Source organism: Somniosus microcephalus, chromosome 16, assembly GCF_052327205.1.
Source record: "Somniosus microcephalus isolate GS21.2 chromosome 16, FLI_Smic_1.0, whole genome shotgun sequence".
NCBI classification, from domain to species: domain Eukaryota; kingdom Metazoa; phylum Chordata; class Chondrichthyes; order Squaliformes; family Somniosidae; genus Somniosus; species Somniosus microcephalus.
In genome coordinates, this window is record NC_141002.1 from 70,830,060 (window position 1) to 70,843,120 (window position 13,061).

General features: G+C 43.8%; 1 protein-coding gene across 3 annotated transcripts in view; it reads left to right on the forward strand.

Annotated features, from left to right (window-relative positions):
• Window positions 1-5,875: 5,875 nt before the first annotated feature.
• Window positions 5,876-13,061, forward strand: part of irak4 (interleukin-1 receptor-associated kinase 4) — a 43,561-nt gene continuing 36,375 nt past the window's right edge. The window contains exons 1-2 of one of the 3 annotated variants that reach the window (XM_086009213.1): window positions 5,876-5,947; window positions 11,320-11,489. The gene's annotated coding sequence lies outside the window, so the exon portion shown is untranslated. The remainder of the gene's footprint in view (window positions 5,948-11,319; window positions 11,490-13,061) is intronic. The other 2 variants (XM_086009212.1, XM_086009214.1) reach the window with 2 other exon arrangements.

The window sequence follows — 13,061 nt, forward strand, 5'->3', positions numbered from 1 at the left end:
CCTGAATGGTGTTGAGCTTCTTGAGTGTTGTTGGAGCTGCACTCATCCAGGCAAGTGGAGAGTATTCCATCACACTCCTGACTTGTGCCTTGTAGATGGTGGAAAGGCTTTGGGGAGTCAGGAGGTGAGACACTCCCGCAAAATTTCCAGCCTCTGGCCTGCTCTTGTAGCCACAGTATTTATATGGCTGGTCCAGTTCAGTTTCTGATCAATGGTAACCCCCAGGATGTTGATAGTGGGGGATTCAGCGATGGTAATGCCATTGAATGTCAAGGGGAGATGGTTAGAGTCTCGCTTGTTGGAGATGGTCATTGCCTGGCACTTGTGTGGTGCGAATGTTACTTGCCACTTGTCAGCCCAAGTCTCAATGTTGTCCAGGTCTTGCTGCATATGGACACGGACTGCGTCAGTATCTGACGAGTCTCGAATTGTGCTGAACAGTGTGCAATCATCAGCGAACATCCCCACTTCTGACCTTATGATGGAGGGAAGGTCATTGATGAAACAGCTGAAGATGGTTGGGCCTAGGACACTGCCCTGAGGAACTCCTGCAGTAATGTCATGTGATTGAGATGAATGACCTCCAACAACCACAGCCAACTTCTTTTGTGCTAGGTATGATTCCAACCAATGGAGAGTTTTCCCCTTGATTCCCATTGACATCAGTTTTGCTAGGGCTCCTTGATGCCACACTCGATCAAATGCTGCCTTGATGTCAAGGGCAGTCACTCTCACCTCACCTCTGGAATTCAGCTCCTTTGTCCATGTTTGGACCAAGGCTGTAATGAGGTCAGGAGCTGAGTGGCCCTGGCGGAACCCAAACTGGGCGTCAGTTAGCAGGTTATTGCTGAGTAAGTGCCGCTTGATAGCACTGTCGATGACACCTTCCATCACTTTGCCGATGATTGAGAGTAGACTGATGGGACGGTAATTGGCCGGGTCGGATTTGTCCTGCTTTTTGTAGACAGGACATACTTGGGCAATTTTCCACATTGCCGGGTAGATGCCAGTGTTGTAGCTGTATTGGAATAGCTTGGCTAGGGACGCAGCTAGTTCTGGAGCACAAGTCTTCAGTACTATTGCCGGAATGTTGTCAGGGCCCATGGCCTTTGCAGTATCCAGTGTCTTCAGCCGTTTCTTGACATCACGTGGAGTGAATTGAATGGGCTGAAGACTGGCATCTGTGATGCTGGGGACCTCAGGAGGAGGCCAAGATGGATCATCCACTCGGCCCTTCTGGCTGAAGATAGTTGCAAATGCTTCAGCCTTGTCTTTTGCACTCACGTGCTGGGCTCCACCATCCTTGAGGATGGGGATATTTTTGGAGCCTCCTCCTCCTGTTAACTGTTTAATTGTCCACCACCACTCACGACTGGATGTGGCAGGACTGCAGAGCTTTGATTTGATCCAATGGTTGTGAGATCGCTTAGCTCTATCGCATGTTGCTTCCGTTGTTTGGCATGCAAGTAGTCCTGTGTTGTAGCCTCACCAGGTTGACACCTCATTTTTCGGTATGCCTGGTGCTGTTCCCGGCATGCTCTCCTGCACTCTTCGTTAAACCAGGGTTGATCTCCCGGCTTGATGGTAATGGTAGAGTGAGGGATATGCCGGGCCATGAGGTTACAGATTGTGGTTGAATACAATTCTGCTGCTGCTGATGGCCCACAGCGCCTCATGGATGCCCAGTTTTGAGTTGCCAGATCTGTTCGAAATCTGTCCCATTTAGCACGGTGGTAGTGCCACACAACACGGTGGAGGGTATCCTCAACATGAAGACGGGACTTCGTCTCCACAAGGACTGTGCGGTGGTCACTTCCACCAATGCTGTCATGGACAGATGCATCTGCAACAGGTAGATTGGTGAGGACGAGATCAAGTAGGTTTTTCCCTCTTGTTGGTTCCCTCACCACCTGTCGCAGACCCAGTCTGGCAGCTATGTCCTTTAGGACTCGGCCAGCTCGGTCAGTTGTGGTGCTACCGAGCCACTCTTGGTGATGGACATTGAAGTCCCCCACCCAGAGGACATTTTGTGCCCTTGCTACTCTCAGTGCTTCTTCCAATTGGTGTTCAACATTAAGGAGTACTGATTCATCAGCTGAGGGAGGGCGGTAGGTGGTAATCAGCAGGAGGTTTCCTTGCCCATGTTTGACTTGATGCCATGAGACCTCATGGGGTCCTGAGTCAATGCTGAGGACTCCCAGGGCTACTCCCTCCCGACTGTATACCACGGTGCCACCACCTCTGGTGGGTCTGTCCTGCCCGTGGGACAGGACATACCCAGGGATGGTGATGGTGGTGTCTGGGACATTGGTTGTAAGGTATGATTCGGTAATTATGACTAGGTCAGGCTGTTGCTTGACTAGTCTGTGGGACAGCTCTCCCAATTTTGGCACAAGCCCCCAGATGTTGGTAAGGAGGACTTTGCAGGGTCGACAGGGCTGGGTTTGCCGTTGTCGTTTCCGGTGCCGAGGTCGATGCCGGGTGGTCCATCCGGTTTTATTCTTATTGTTTTTCGTAGCGGTTGTTTACAACTGAGTGGCTTGCTAGGCCATTTCAGAGGGCATTAAGAGTCAACCACATTGCTGTGGGTCTGAAGTCACATGTAGGCCAGACCAGGTAAGAATATTTCTTGAAGTAATTACTATTTTCAAAACACAGAATTGATATATAGGGTGGCAAATTAAATAATATTTTCAGAATAATTTGCAACATTTCAATTGACACATTTGCTTGAAAATTTCCTTTTAATATATCATGGTATCAGTAAATATTTAATGTATGATTGAATAAGTGCATGACTGAATAAAGTGAATTTTTAATAAATTGTTGCAAATTACATTATTTTTACCATAGGAAACTGTTATTCATACCCTTTGAAAATACAGTTCTGATGAAGATGAAAGGAGAAATCATCCTAATTTACAGAAACCTAAAAAGACATAAAATTTGGACATTACAAGACCTAATAAATTATTTTATCAGTATACCAATATAAATTATAAAATGCTGGCATGATGCAAATAGAAATAATGTCTCTATCCAAGGATTTACTTTAGAATGGTCAAAATTCAAGTTTTTCATTTTGACCCAAACAAAAATAAATTACGTGTGACTTTTCAGTTATTATCTGCAGAATGCAGCTGTCCTTTTATTCTTTTCACAAGATGTTAAAAAAAATCACATCAGGGAATGTCAGTATCCTTTTGCAATATAGTAAAATCCACTACCATAAATAGGAAACATGCAAAATCCATATTTATGCACATTTTAAAGCTCCCAGGTCCCTGTCTCACTGAGCCGAGACTGAAACAATGCAACACAATTGATGAGCTGATGCCCTCTAGTGATAAATGAGCAGTTACAGTCACATGGTTGCAGTGTAGGTCCCGGTTACTTTCTGCAATCTCTCAGAATTACAGACAGATGACAGAAATTCAGATTTCATTTATGACTTTGTAGATCTCAGTTTGAAGACCACTGACATACATCTCTTAAATTCCTAGATGACTAACTAAGACAAGGGTGTCAACTTCTGGTTCCTGCTAAAGGTGCCCCAGACTCAGGATAAGAATTAACAATTTACTAGCTAAGTAATCTTGGGCAACTCCAAAGGTGGGACTAAGTAAAATAAAATGAAAATGTCAGCACTGTTAGTAATTCATTTAAATTGCCTACATACAGATAGGATCATTATTATAGTTCTCGTTAACTATTGTGATATTCTCTACAAAGTCTGTAAGTCATTATAAATTCTGAATGTTGTTAAAAATTACAAAAAAATTATCTTTTTAAAGAAAGACATGGAATCCTTTTTAAAACTGAATTTCAGTAATCAATCATGATATGGTCATTGCTTGTCTTTACTTATCAAAGCTGGTTAAGCACTGATATAAGGTCAAAACGTACACACATACTATCATACACTGCCCCCTAAAGGTTAAATATGGGAAATATCCTAAATACATATACGTCACAGATTTAAATTCAACATTAACTTAACATTATTTTGAAATTTGCAAAAGTTCAAAAATCTTAAAAAGTAAACAATTAATACCCAACATGTGTAAATACAAATGAACAAATATACTACAGTAAAGGGGACTGATAGGGTAGATAGAAAGTATTTCTGCTCGTTGGGGAATCTAGGACTAGGGAACATAGCCTAAAAATTAGAGCCAGGCCTTTCAGGAGTGAAGTTAAGAAACACTGCTACATGCAAAGGGTAGAAACTTGGAACTCTCTTCCGCAAACAGCAGTTGATGCTGGGTCAATTGTTAATTTTAAATCTGAGATAGATAGATTTCTGTTAACCAAAGGTATTAAGTAAGGGATATGGGGTAAAGGTGGGTATATGGAGTTAGGTCACAGATCAGCCATGATCTTATTGAATGGCGGAACAGACCTGATGAGCTAAATGGCCTACTCCTGTTCCTATGTAAATCCAGCCTACCTATGATTAATTGAATAAGCTAGTCCAGTGGGAAACAAGTTCTCACAAAGGGCCCTGTGCTGAAAAAAGTCAGGTTACAAGCCACAGGAGGACAACCAATATAACAGATCTCCTGTAGAATTGCAAATAGTAATCTGGGATTATAACGGTTTCTTTTCTAAGCACTTTCCTAGTGACAATGTTAAATTGATGATCCCTCAGAGTACACATCTGCAAATTTCAATGTTTATTAGCACTTGGCATCTTCTACCATTAACAGACTGCTATTTATGCTTCTCCACATATAGGGTTGCCAGCTCTGGATGGACATATTCAAGGTTTCATTACATGCCCTCCCACCTGCAACTGCCCTGCTCCCGCATACCCGCCATTGGTCACCCACACACAAGCATTATAGGATAACGGAATCTGACAGCACATGAAGATGCTAAATATTCTTCAAATATAGTTAAAGGATTCACTTTTCATGCGTATGTATACCTATGTAATAAAATGCAAGTTCTTTCTTTCATATTTCAAATAAATGTAAAACATCCATACTCTGCTGCCTGTATCCTAACTTGCACAAGTCTTGTTCACCCATCAACCCGGTGTTCGCTGACCTACATTGGTCAACGTCTCGATTTTAAAATTCCCATCCTCGTATTCAAATCTCTCCATGGCCTCTCCCCTCCTTATCTCTGTAAACTCCTCCAGCCGTACAACCCTCCAAGAACTCTGTGTTCCTCCAGCCCTGGCCTCTTGTGCATCCCACGCTTCCTGTGCCCCACCATTGGCAGCCATGCCTTTGGCGACTAGGTAATAAGCTCTGGATTTCCTTCCTTGAACTCCTCCACCTCTCTCTCCTCCTTTAAGGCACTCGTTAAAACCTACCTCTTTGACTTATCTTTTAGTCACGTGTCCTAATATCTCCTTCTTCGGCTCAGTGTCAATTTTAGTCCGATTCCACTCTTGTAAAAGCACCTTGGGACATTTTACTACGTTAAAGGTGCTATATAAATTCAAGCTGTATATATATTAAGGTATGTCATTGGTGTGAAATGCATAGCATGTGGATAGGGTTGAGAACTCAAGATTATCTGCAGGAAGTAAAGATTAATTTCCTGGACAGTAATGCAAGCAACCCAGGAGAAAAATCATAGGGACATAGGGAAGATTGTGGGGGGGGGGGGGGGGGGGGCAGTTTGACTGACAGTCAAGAATGATCTAATCAGGTAATGAACAGTCTGTTGGCTTTCCATTTGGCATTCAATGTCAGGCTGTTCTGAATTTTTATTTTTTTTTAAATGCAGCATTTTTGGAAAAATCAATTAATAACTTAAAAAAAATACACACACCAGAGAGAAACTTGCATTAAACAGAAGTACAGCATCCTGCCTGGGAGGGGAGGCAAGAAGCACAACGGAAATGAAAGGAGTGCGGTGAGCGGAAGTGACGCAGGGTGAGTGGCCATTGGCCGGAGCGGGAATCGGGGAGCGAGAATCGGGGAGCGAGCGGGTGAGTGACAGGCGCGGGGTTACCATGGTAACCGGGGGGGTTTTGGGGGTTAAGGAGCGACCGACCGGCCCGATCCGTGTTCAGGGCTGTCGGGCCTGTCTGAAGTCGGGCTGCGGTGTTGTAGTCAATTCCCCGCAGTGATGGCTGCTCGCTTGGCCTGCGCTGGTGTTAATTGACCACAATAACAGCGCCGCCCCAGCTCTTCCCCCTAAAAGAGGAAGTAACCGAGGATCTTAAACATTGTTTGCCCAATGATCAAACAGAGTGATGCATATCAAACTCATTTAAACAGGTGGTTGTTCTTCAGCACAGGCGACATACACGAGCAATTTTAATCTCAGGACGTGGTACAGATTGTACTCTTAAAAGTACTTCAGAGGCTTACATTATTTTGCAATCTTCTATAAAACTAGCTGGTCTCCAGTACCAACAAAAGATGTAAAATACTGCAGATGCGGGAAATGTGGCACAAAAATAGAAAATGCTGAAAGCATCTGTCAGCATCTATGAAAAGAACAGATATCTTAACGTTTTGGGTCATTATTCCTGAACTGAAATATAGAAGCAGACAAACCCAGAGAGGAATCATGTGTACAATGATGTAACATGATGTATCATTCAGGCAAGTAAGTAACAGAAGCATTAAGACATCAAAAGAAACAAAGGGCGTGTGTAAATAGTTAATGAAGTGGGAGGCCTGTGGAAATGAAAGAAAATAAGAGACAGAAAACCTGGGGTCAGATATGAAATTAAAATAGGTCAGGAAATGAGGATATAGTGTACAATCTCTAGTGATGGGCACCATTTTTATGCCTCTATAGACAGAGAACACCTGCCCAAAATATTAAAATATCCTGGTTCCTTGATTTAGGATGGGGTTAATGACCTGAAGAATCAGTGGGTGTAATTCTTGCCCCACTGCAGTGCTGGAAGCAGAATGGGAATCTGCCATTTTTGTGGCCATGATTTATGAGGTAAGGGTTTAGATTTTTGGGACATTGGGGTGAGTTCTGGTACAGGCAGAGGCTCTACAAACCGGATGGCATTCATCTGAACTGTACTGTCACCAATACACTATCAGAGAGGGAAAATAGAACAGTGGGTGAATTTAAACTAGTATGGCACGGGCAAAGACTTTTAAAAAAACCAGGAAGCAGACAGTATGGCCGGAATTTTAATCTGGAGGTGGGTTGGGAGCAGGGGTGGGGGGCTAGAAAGCGGGCAGGAAACCCGGGAGAATGGGTTTCCTGCAGGCCCTGCCGAATTTAACGGCAGGGACTGATTAACATTTCAGAGCTCTGTTTCCCACCCACAGTCAACCAGATGGAGAGGCTGGCTGGCTGCGAGCGGGTAGGTGTGCGGCACTAGGCCGCAGAGGGGAGAGAGGGAGAGATCGGGGCCGGAGGATGATTGGGGAATGTGGTCAGGGCCGGAGAAGGATCGGGTGGTGGTGGCGGTGGTCAGGGGCCGGAGAACAAACGAGGCTCAAGGATTGAGGCCAGAGGAATATTGGTGGGGGGGTGCCGTGGTGGGGGCGGTGGTCAGGAGCTGTATCGCGATTTGGGCTGTAGGAGAGGAAGTCGGAGGAGCATCGGGGTGGTCGGGAACCAGAGGGCCATCAAGGCCGGAGGAGCATCCGGTGGGGGGGGGGGGGGGAGCATCGGGGCTGGAGGGGTGAGGCCTGGAAGGTGATTGGAGGCCTCAGGATGGTGGGGGGGTGCGCGGGGTGTTAAAGATCAGAGGCCTTGTTTGGGGGGGGGGGGGGTGGAAATCGGAGGCCTCACCGGTGGGAAGTCGAGGCGAAATTGGTGGCCTCATGGGGGGTGATCGGAGGCCTTGGAGGGGTGTCCGATCACAGGGGTGGGTTGGTTGGTGAGGTAGGGATACTGGATCCAGCAGGTATGTGGAAAGGCACTTACCTCCTGGATCCAGAAGTCCTCGCCTTCCTTTAGCTGGCTGGTTCCCGAGGCCCGGGAAACCTGACCAGCCAGAGTTAAATTTGTAATGGTGGTTCACCATGACGCCTCATTATAATATTTAAATGGCCAACCTGCCTCCTGGGAGTGGATTGGCTGCTCGCCACCCCCCCCGTCCCACCCCGCCTCCGTTAAAGTGGGCAGGATGGGGCCGGGATTCAGTTTTTTTAACTCTTTAACCTCTCACCCCAACCCACCCGTTTTTTTGCATTAAAATTTCTCCCAATATATTTGAACCACATAGGAGTATGGTAAAAGGAAGGGACATGATTAAATCTGTGGATAAGGTTCATTCAGATAAGGCAAATGGGGGAAGAACTTAGTTGTCGGGATCTTAGTCAGAGTGAGGCTACAGCTGGTAAAATGCAGAGACAAATTAGAGTGGTGTTTGAGCATGAACACAATTGTCATGAGGATTTTGATCTAGTTGAAATTAACTGGGAAGGCCTATAGTGGGAGCAGGAGAACATAGATTTACTTCCTGAACATGGTCCTGCACTCCTTTTTCATCCAGATGGTTAAAGAAAGTTATTTCAGATGGTTAAGAAGCACACAAGGAGGAAGTGACTCTGGATCTGTTTTGTATAACAAACCAGAGACAATTGAACGAGGTAAGGTTAGGGAACATCTCAAAAATAGTGACCGTAACATAACTGAATTTAGCAGCAGACTCACCATGCAAATGCAGAGTAAATAAACACTGTTAAATTTAGAAGAACAGACTTTGGGAGATTGAGGAAGCAGTTAATGGAGCTGAACTGGAATAGGTTGTTGAAAGGACAACGCTTAGAAAAGATTACTTTTAAATGCAGAATGCAGCAGTTACAAAGTCAATTTCTATCACTGAACAAGAAATAAGGGGGAACCTTAACTCTCCAGAATCGGCAGGAAGGGAGCGAGGCAACAGTTACAACGGAAATTACAACAGAAAATGCTGGAAAAACTCAGCAGGCCAGGCAACATCCGTGGAGAGAAATTAGAGTCGACGTTTCGGGTCTAACCCTTTTTCAAAACTGGAAAGGGAACGAAATAGATCGAAAGGCAGGGCTGGGAGAGAACAAAAGAAGAAGAGACATTAAGAGGTATTCAAAACGAGACGAGATGGTGATAGGACAGTGGAGACAAAAGACGGCTCAGATTAGGTGTGAAATGTTCTGGCAGAATGAGAGACAGCTGCCATGTGGGAGAGAGAAAAAAAAAGGAAGGGGGGGGGGGGGGAGGGAAAAACCAAAACAAAGGGGTGGATAAAAAATAAGTAAAAATGTAATAGGGGCCGAGGTTATGATCTGAAATTGTTGAACTCGATATCAAGTCCGGAAGGCTGTAAAGTGCCTAATCGGAAGACGAGGTGCTGTTCCTCGAGTTTACGTTGAGCTTCCATGGAACAATGCAAGAGGCCAAGGACGGTGAGGTCCGAGTGGGAATGGAGCAGTGAATTAAAATGATAGGCGACCGGAAGCTCGGGGTCACCCTTACGGACTGAACGGAGGTGTTCCGCAAAGCTTTAACACTAAATAACACCACAATATACAAAGTCCCACAACCATATCAAAAAATCACTTAAGACTTCAAATAAACTACTTTTAACCAGAACCCGAAAACTTCTTCAACAAACAAATACTACCAGTTCAACACCAGTCCTATTGGCACTCTAATAACTCCTCGTCTTCACTTGATGTTATCCAATCTGCATTTGGTCTCCCCAATGTAGAGGAGACCGCATCGTGAGCAGCGAACAGTATACTAGATTGCAAGCTGTTTCACCTGGAAGGGGTGTTTGGGGCCCTGGACAGTGGGAAGGGGGGAGGTATAGGGGCAGGTGTTACATCGCCTGCGCTTGCACGGGAAGGTGCCAGGCAAAGGGGACGGGGTGCTGGGGGTGATAGAGGAGTGGACTAGGGTGTCTCGGAGGAAGCGGTCCCTACGGAATGCTGAAAGGGGAGGGGAGGGGAAGATGCGTTTGGTGGTGGGATCACTTTGGAGGTAGCGGAAATGGCGGAGGATGATCCGTTGAATGTGGAGGCTGGTGGGGTGAAAGGTGAGGACAAGGGACAGTTACAACGGAGTGGCTCCATTTTCCACTTCGTTTACGCCGATTCCTCATTTTAACGCCGCTGGTTTGGCGTCAGATAAGGCTCTTGCCGGACGCTGGCAGGAACCTCATTAATAAATACAGATCTGGGTCTCGTCACATAACCTACTCCTGAACGGAATGCCTGTTGAGGCCACTATGCCAAAGTTGTTGGGCTAGCGAGGCGCACTAAGATAAGTTTTAAAAAGGCTTTCCTTAGTGGGGCCAGGAGGAGCAGGAAGGTCCAGGCCCCCTCTGCTGCTCCGGGCAGCCCCCTATCCCAGCTGTGAAACCCTCGCAACACCCCACTGCTCCAGGACTTAGCTTTCTGCCCGCAGCCTCCGGCCACCCGATCTTTGTTCTCCACCCAGCCGACCAACTACCGCTTTCTGTCCGAAACAGGTGAGCAGCTGACCGGCAATTAAAATCTGCTGGGCTTCCAATGCAGCCTCCTGCTCCTGCCAGCTTCCCGCTGGGAGTTAAAATCGGCCCTGCAGTACGACTAAGTGGAAACTATAGAGGCAACAACAGTGCAAAGAATAAGGTCAAAAAAGAAATGTTTCTCAAATTTAGATTTTCAGGTTCAGTGGTAGACAGACAGATAGGGTAGAGACTTATAAAACTGATTATACTGTCAAAATTAGATAGAGGTTAGGATTGCAGAGAACACAAAGATTTTGTGTTACAGGAAACTTTCGATTTACCGGCACCTAAATAACCGGAAATCTCGGTTAACCAGCAAAATTCAGGAGTAGGTTTTACTTCATATTGACTCCTCCATCTGTTGCTGTGCAAGGGTGTGGCTGCAGCTGTTGCTAAGTTACAGAGACGCTTGCAACTTGTGGCCATTGTTCTAAACTTGTTGCTAAGCAACAGGGTTTGTTGCTTTATACGGAGCTGTCACTCTCCGTATCTTTTACTATAATGTTCGGTTATCCGGAATTTTTGATGAACCGGCACCACGTCGTGTAGTCAGAGAATAACTTGTATACACACACACTCCAACTGAATCAAAATAAATTCTTTAAGATCTGCATCCCTTTGCTTGATTATTGAGCTCTATGGGTTAGCCAATAACTATGCTCTCCCATAGATGACCAATCTGTCTCTAGGTTTAACTGAGGTCCATCAGCTATATTTTCTTTTTATACATACTTAAATTTGTCTGCTGTACCTCAATAAACAGAAGTTTCAGAAACAAGTTGTTAACTGCATTTAATTGATGCTGTATGCGGCAAAAGCAAATGCAAACCTTTGTAGGGAAATAAAATTAATGCTCTAGAATACTGACTGCTTTTAGTTTTCCCTTTTACTACAATGACTAGAACACAAAGTATAGAGAGCAAAAAAACGAAGGAAGAAACCAGGGCAGGGAGAACATGGACAGCACCAGAAGGAAGACAGATGGGACTTAGTCATGTGTACTCTCAAGGTTTCAAAACAAGACCAAGATTTCAAATGACACTTTTAAACTCAGTTTGTTTAGATCACAGTGGTAAGAAACTTTTAAATGTCAAAAACATTGCTCATTTTTGTTGCACATTAAAGGAATATTCTAGATTGTATATTAAAAACAAAACTGAAATCAGCAGTAATTAAAAACAAATTTAACAAGACTCCCAATGAGACCAAGACTCTAAAAATGAGTTAATCAAAAACTCACTCTTCATCACTAAAAGTGACCTGTTGGGGTATGTGGGCAAGTAGGTTAAATTCGAACTGAATTATTATGTTTTGGTGTTCTTGGGTAGGCACCTTTGATTCAATACTGAATCCTATTAGATCTTTCACATGCAGCTTGGAGTATTCTTTCAAGAAATTCAAATATACTTATTTGATGTGACGGGAATATGGAATATAAACAGAAATTAAATTTGTCTTTTTATTTTCTATCCAGATATAGTGTATAATGCAGGCTGTGAAGAATAAGACCTCAATTCCAAAATAATTAAAACATTCATACTTTTAACCTTCTGCTTTTGAACATTGCGTTCTGGAGTGTAGAATACATATGATATAATTTCATTCAAAGAGCTATCTGCCTTAAGCATAAAATGTTCGTATCCTTAAACCCCTGGATGAAAGACCAGACAACTTCAGAAAATCAATCACACATAGTCCATGCTCTGGAACTCAATGGCTTCAATATACAATAGCAAAATACATTCAATATGAATTTTAAAATCACTTTGAAATTTAGATCTCGCTCTGCACAACCTGCATTCCAAATGTCCCTATTGTCTATTTAAAATAAAGACTAATTTAATCTTGCTAATTATTTATATACGTTTCTTAACTGTGAATTTTAAAATGATAAATTATCTTCCTTTTCACAGACATTGTTAGATGACTCTGTCTGACCATGGGACTCTATAAAAAAAAATCAAACACTAGGTAGAAACAATTTACTTTACACATCTAACCAGAGACAAATAAAACAAATATCATCCATATAATATTCACAAGCACACTCAACATTATAGCTTCCCCAGCTACAAAAGGTTTTTTCCATTCTCTGCAGGTGAGAAGTAATCAAATAAAATGATATTTTAAAAATCAATTTTTGCAACACCATTCAATGTTACATATTCAAGTTGTCACAGTAGACTTTAACTTGAGAAGATTCAGTTATTGTACTCATTCCATAGATCTCTGCTGCTAACCTCTACAATTGGGAGAACAATTACGAAGAGTACCATGGGACAATTGCATGAGCACAAAAAACTAGATTTTTCTTAAATTCACCTTGATCACAAAACTTGAATATCTTCACAGCGAATGAACATAGGAACAGGAGTAGGCCATTCAGCAAACCATTCAATTAGATTATGGCTGATCTGTACCTCAACTCCATGTACCCGCCTTGGGTCAATATCCCTAGATAGCCTTACTTAACAAGATCATTCCTTTCTTTTGTGCCTTCCTCTGTTTTCTAGAACATCGTTGCCTTATTTCCTGATTTCCTTCTGTCTTTACTTTTCTTCCTCCTCCCTTTTCTGCCCAGCTCCCTTTATGTTGCCTTTTCTCTCCACCCTTAAAAGCTCATTTTAACTGCAGGCCCAACTAT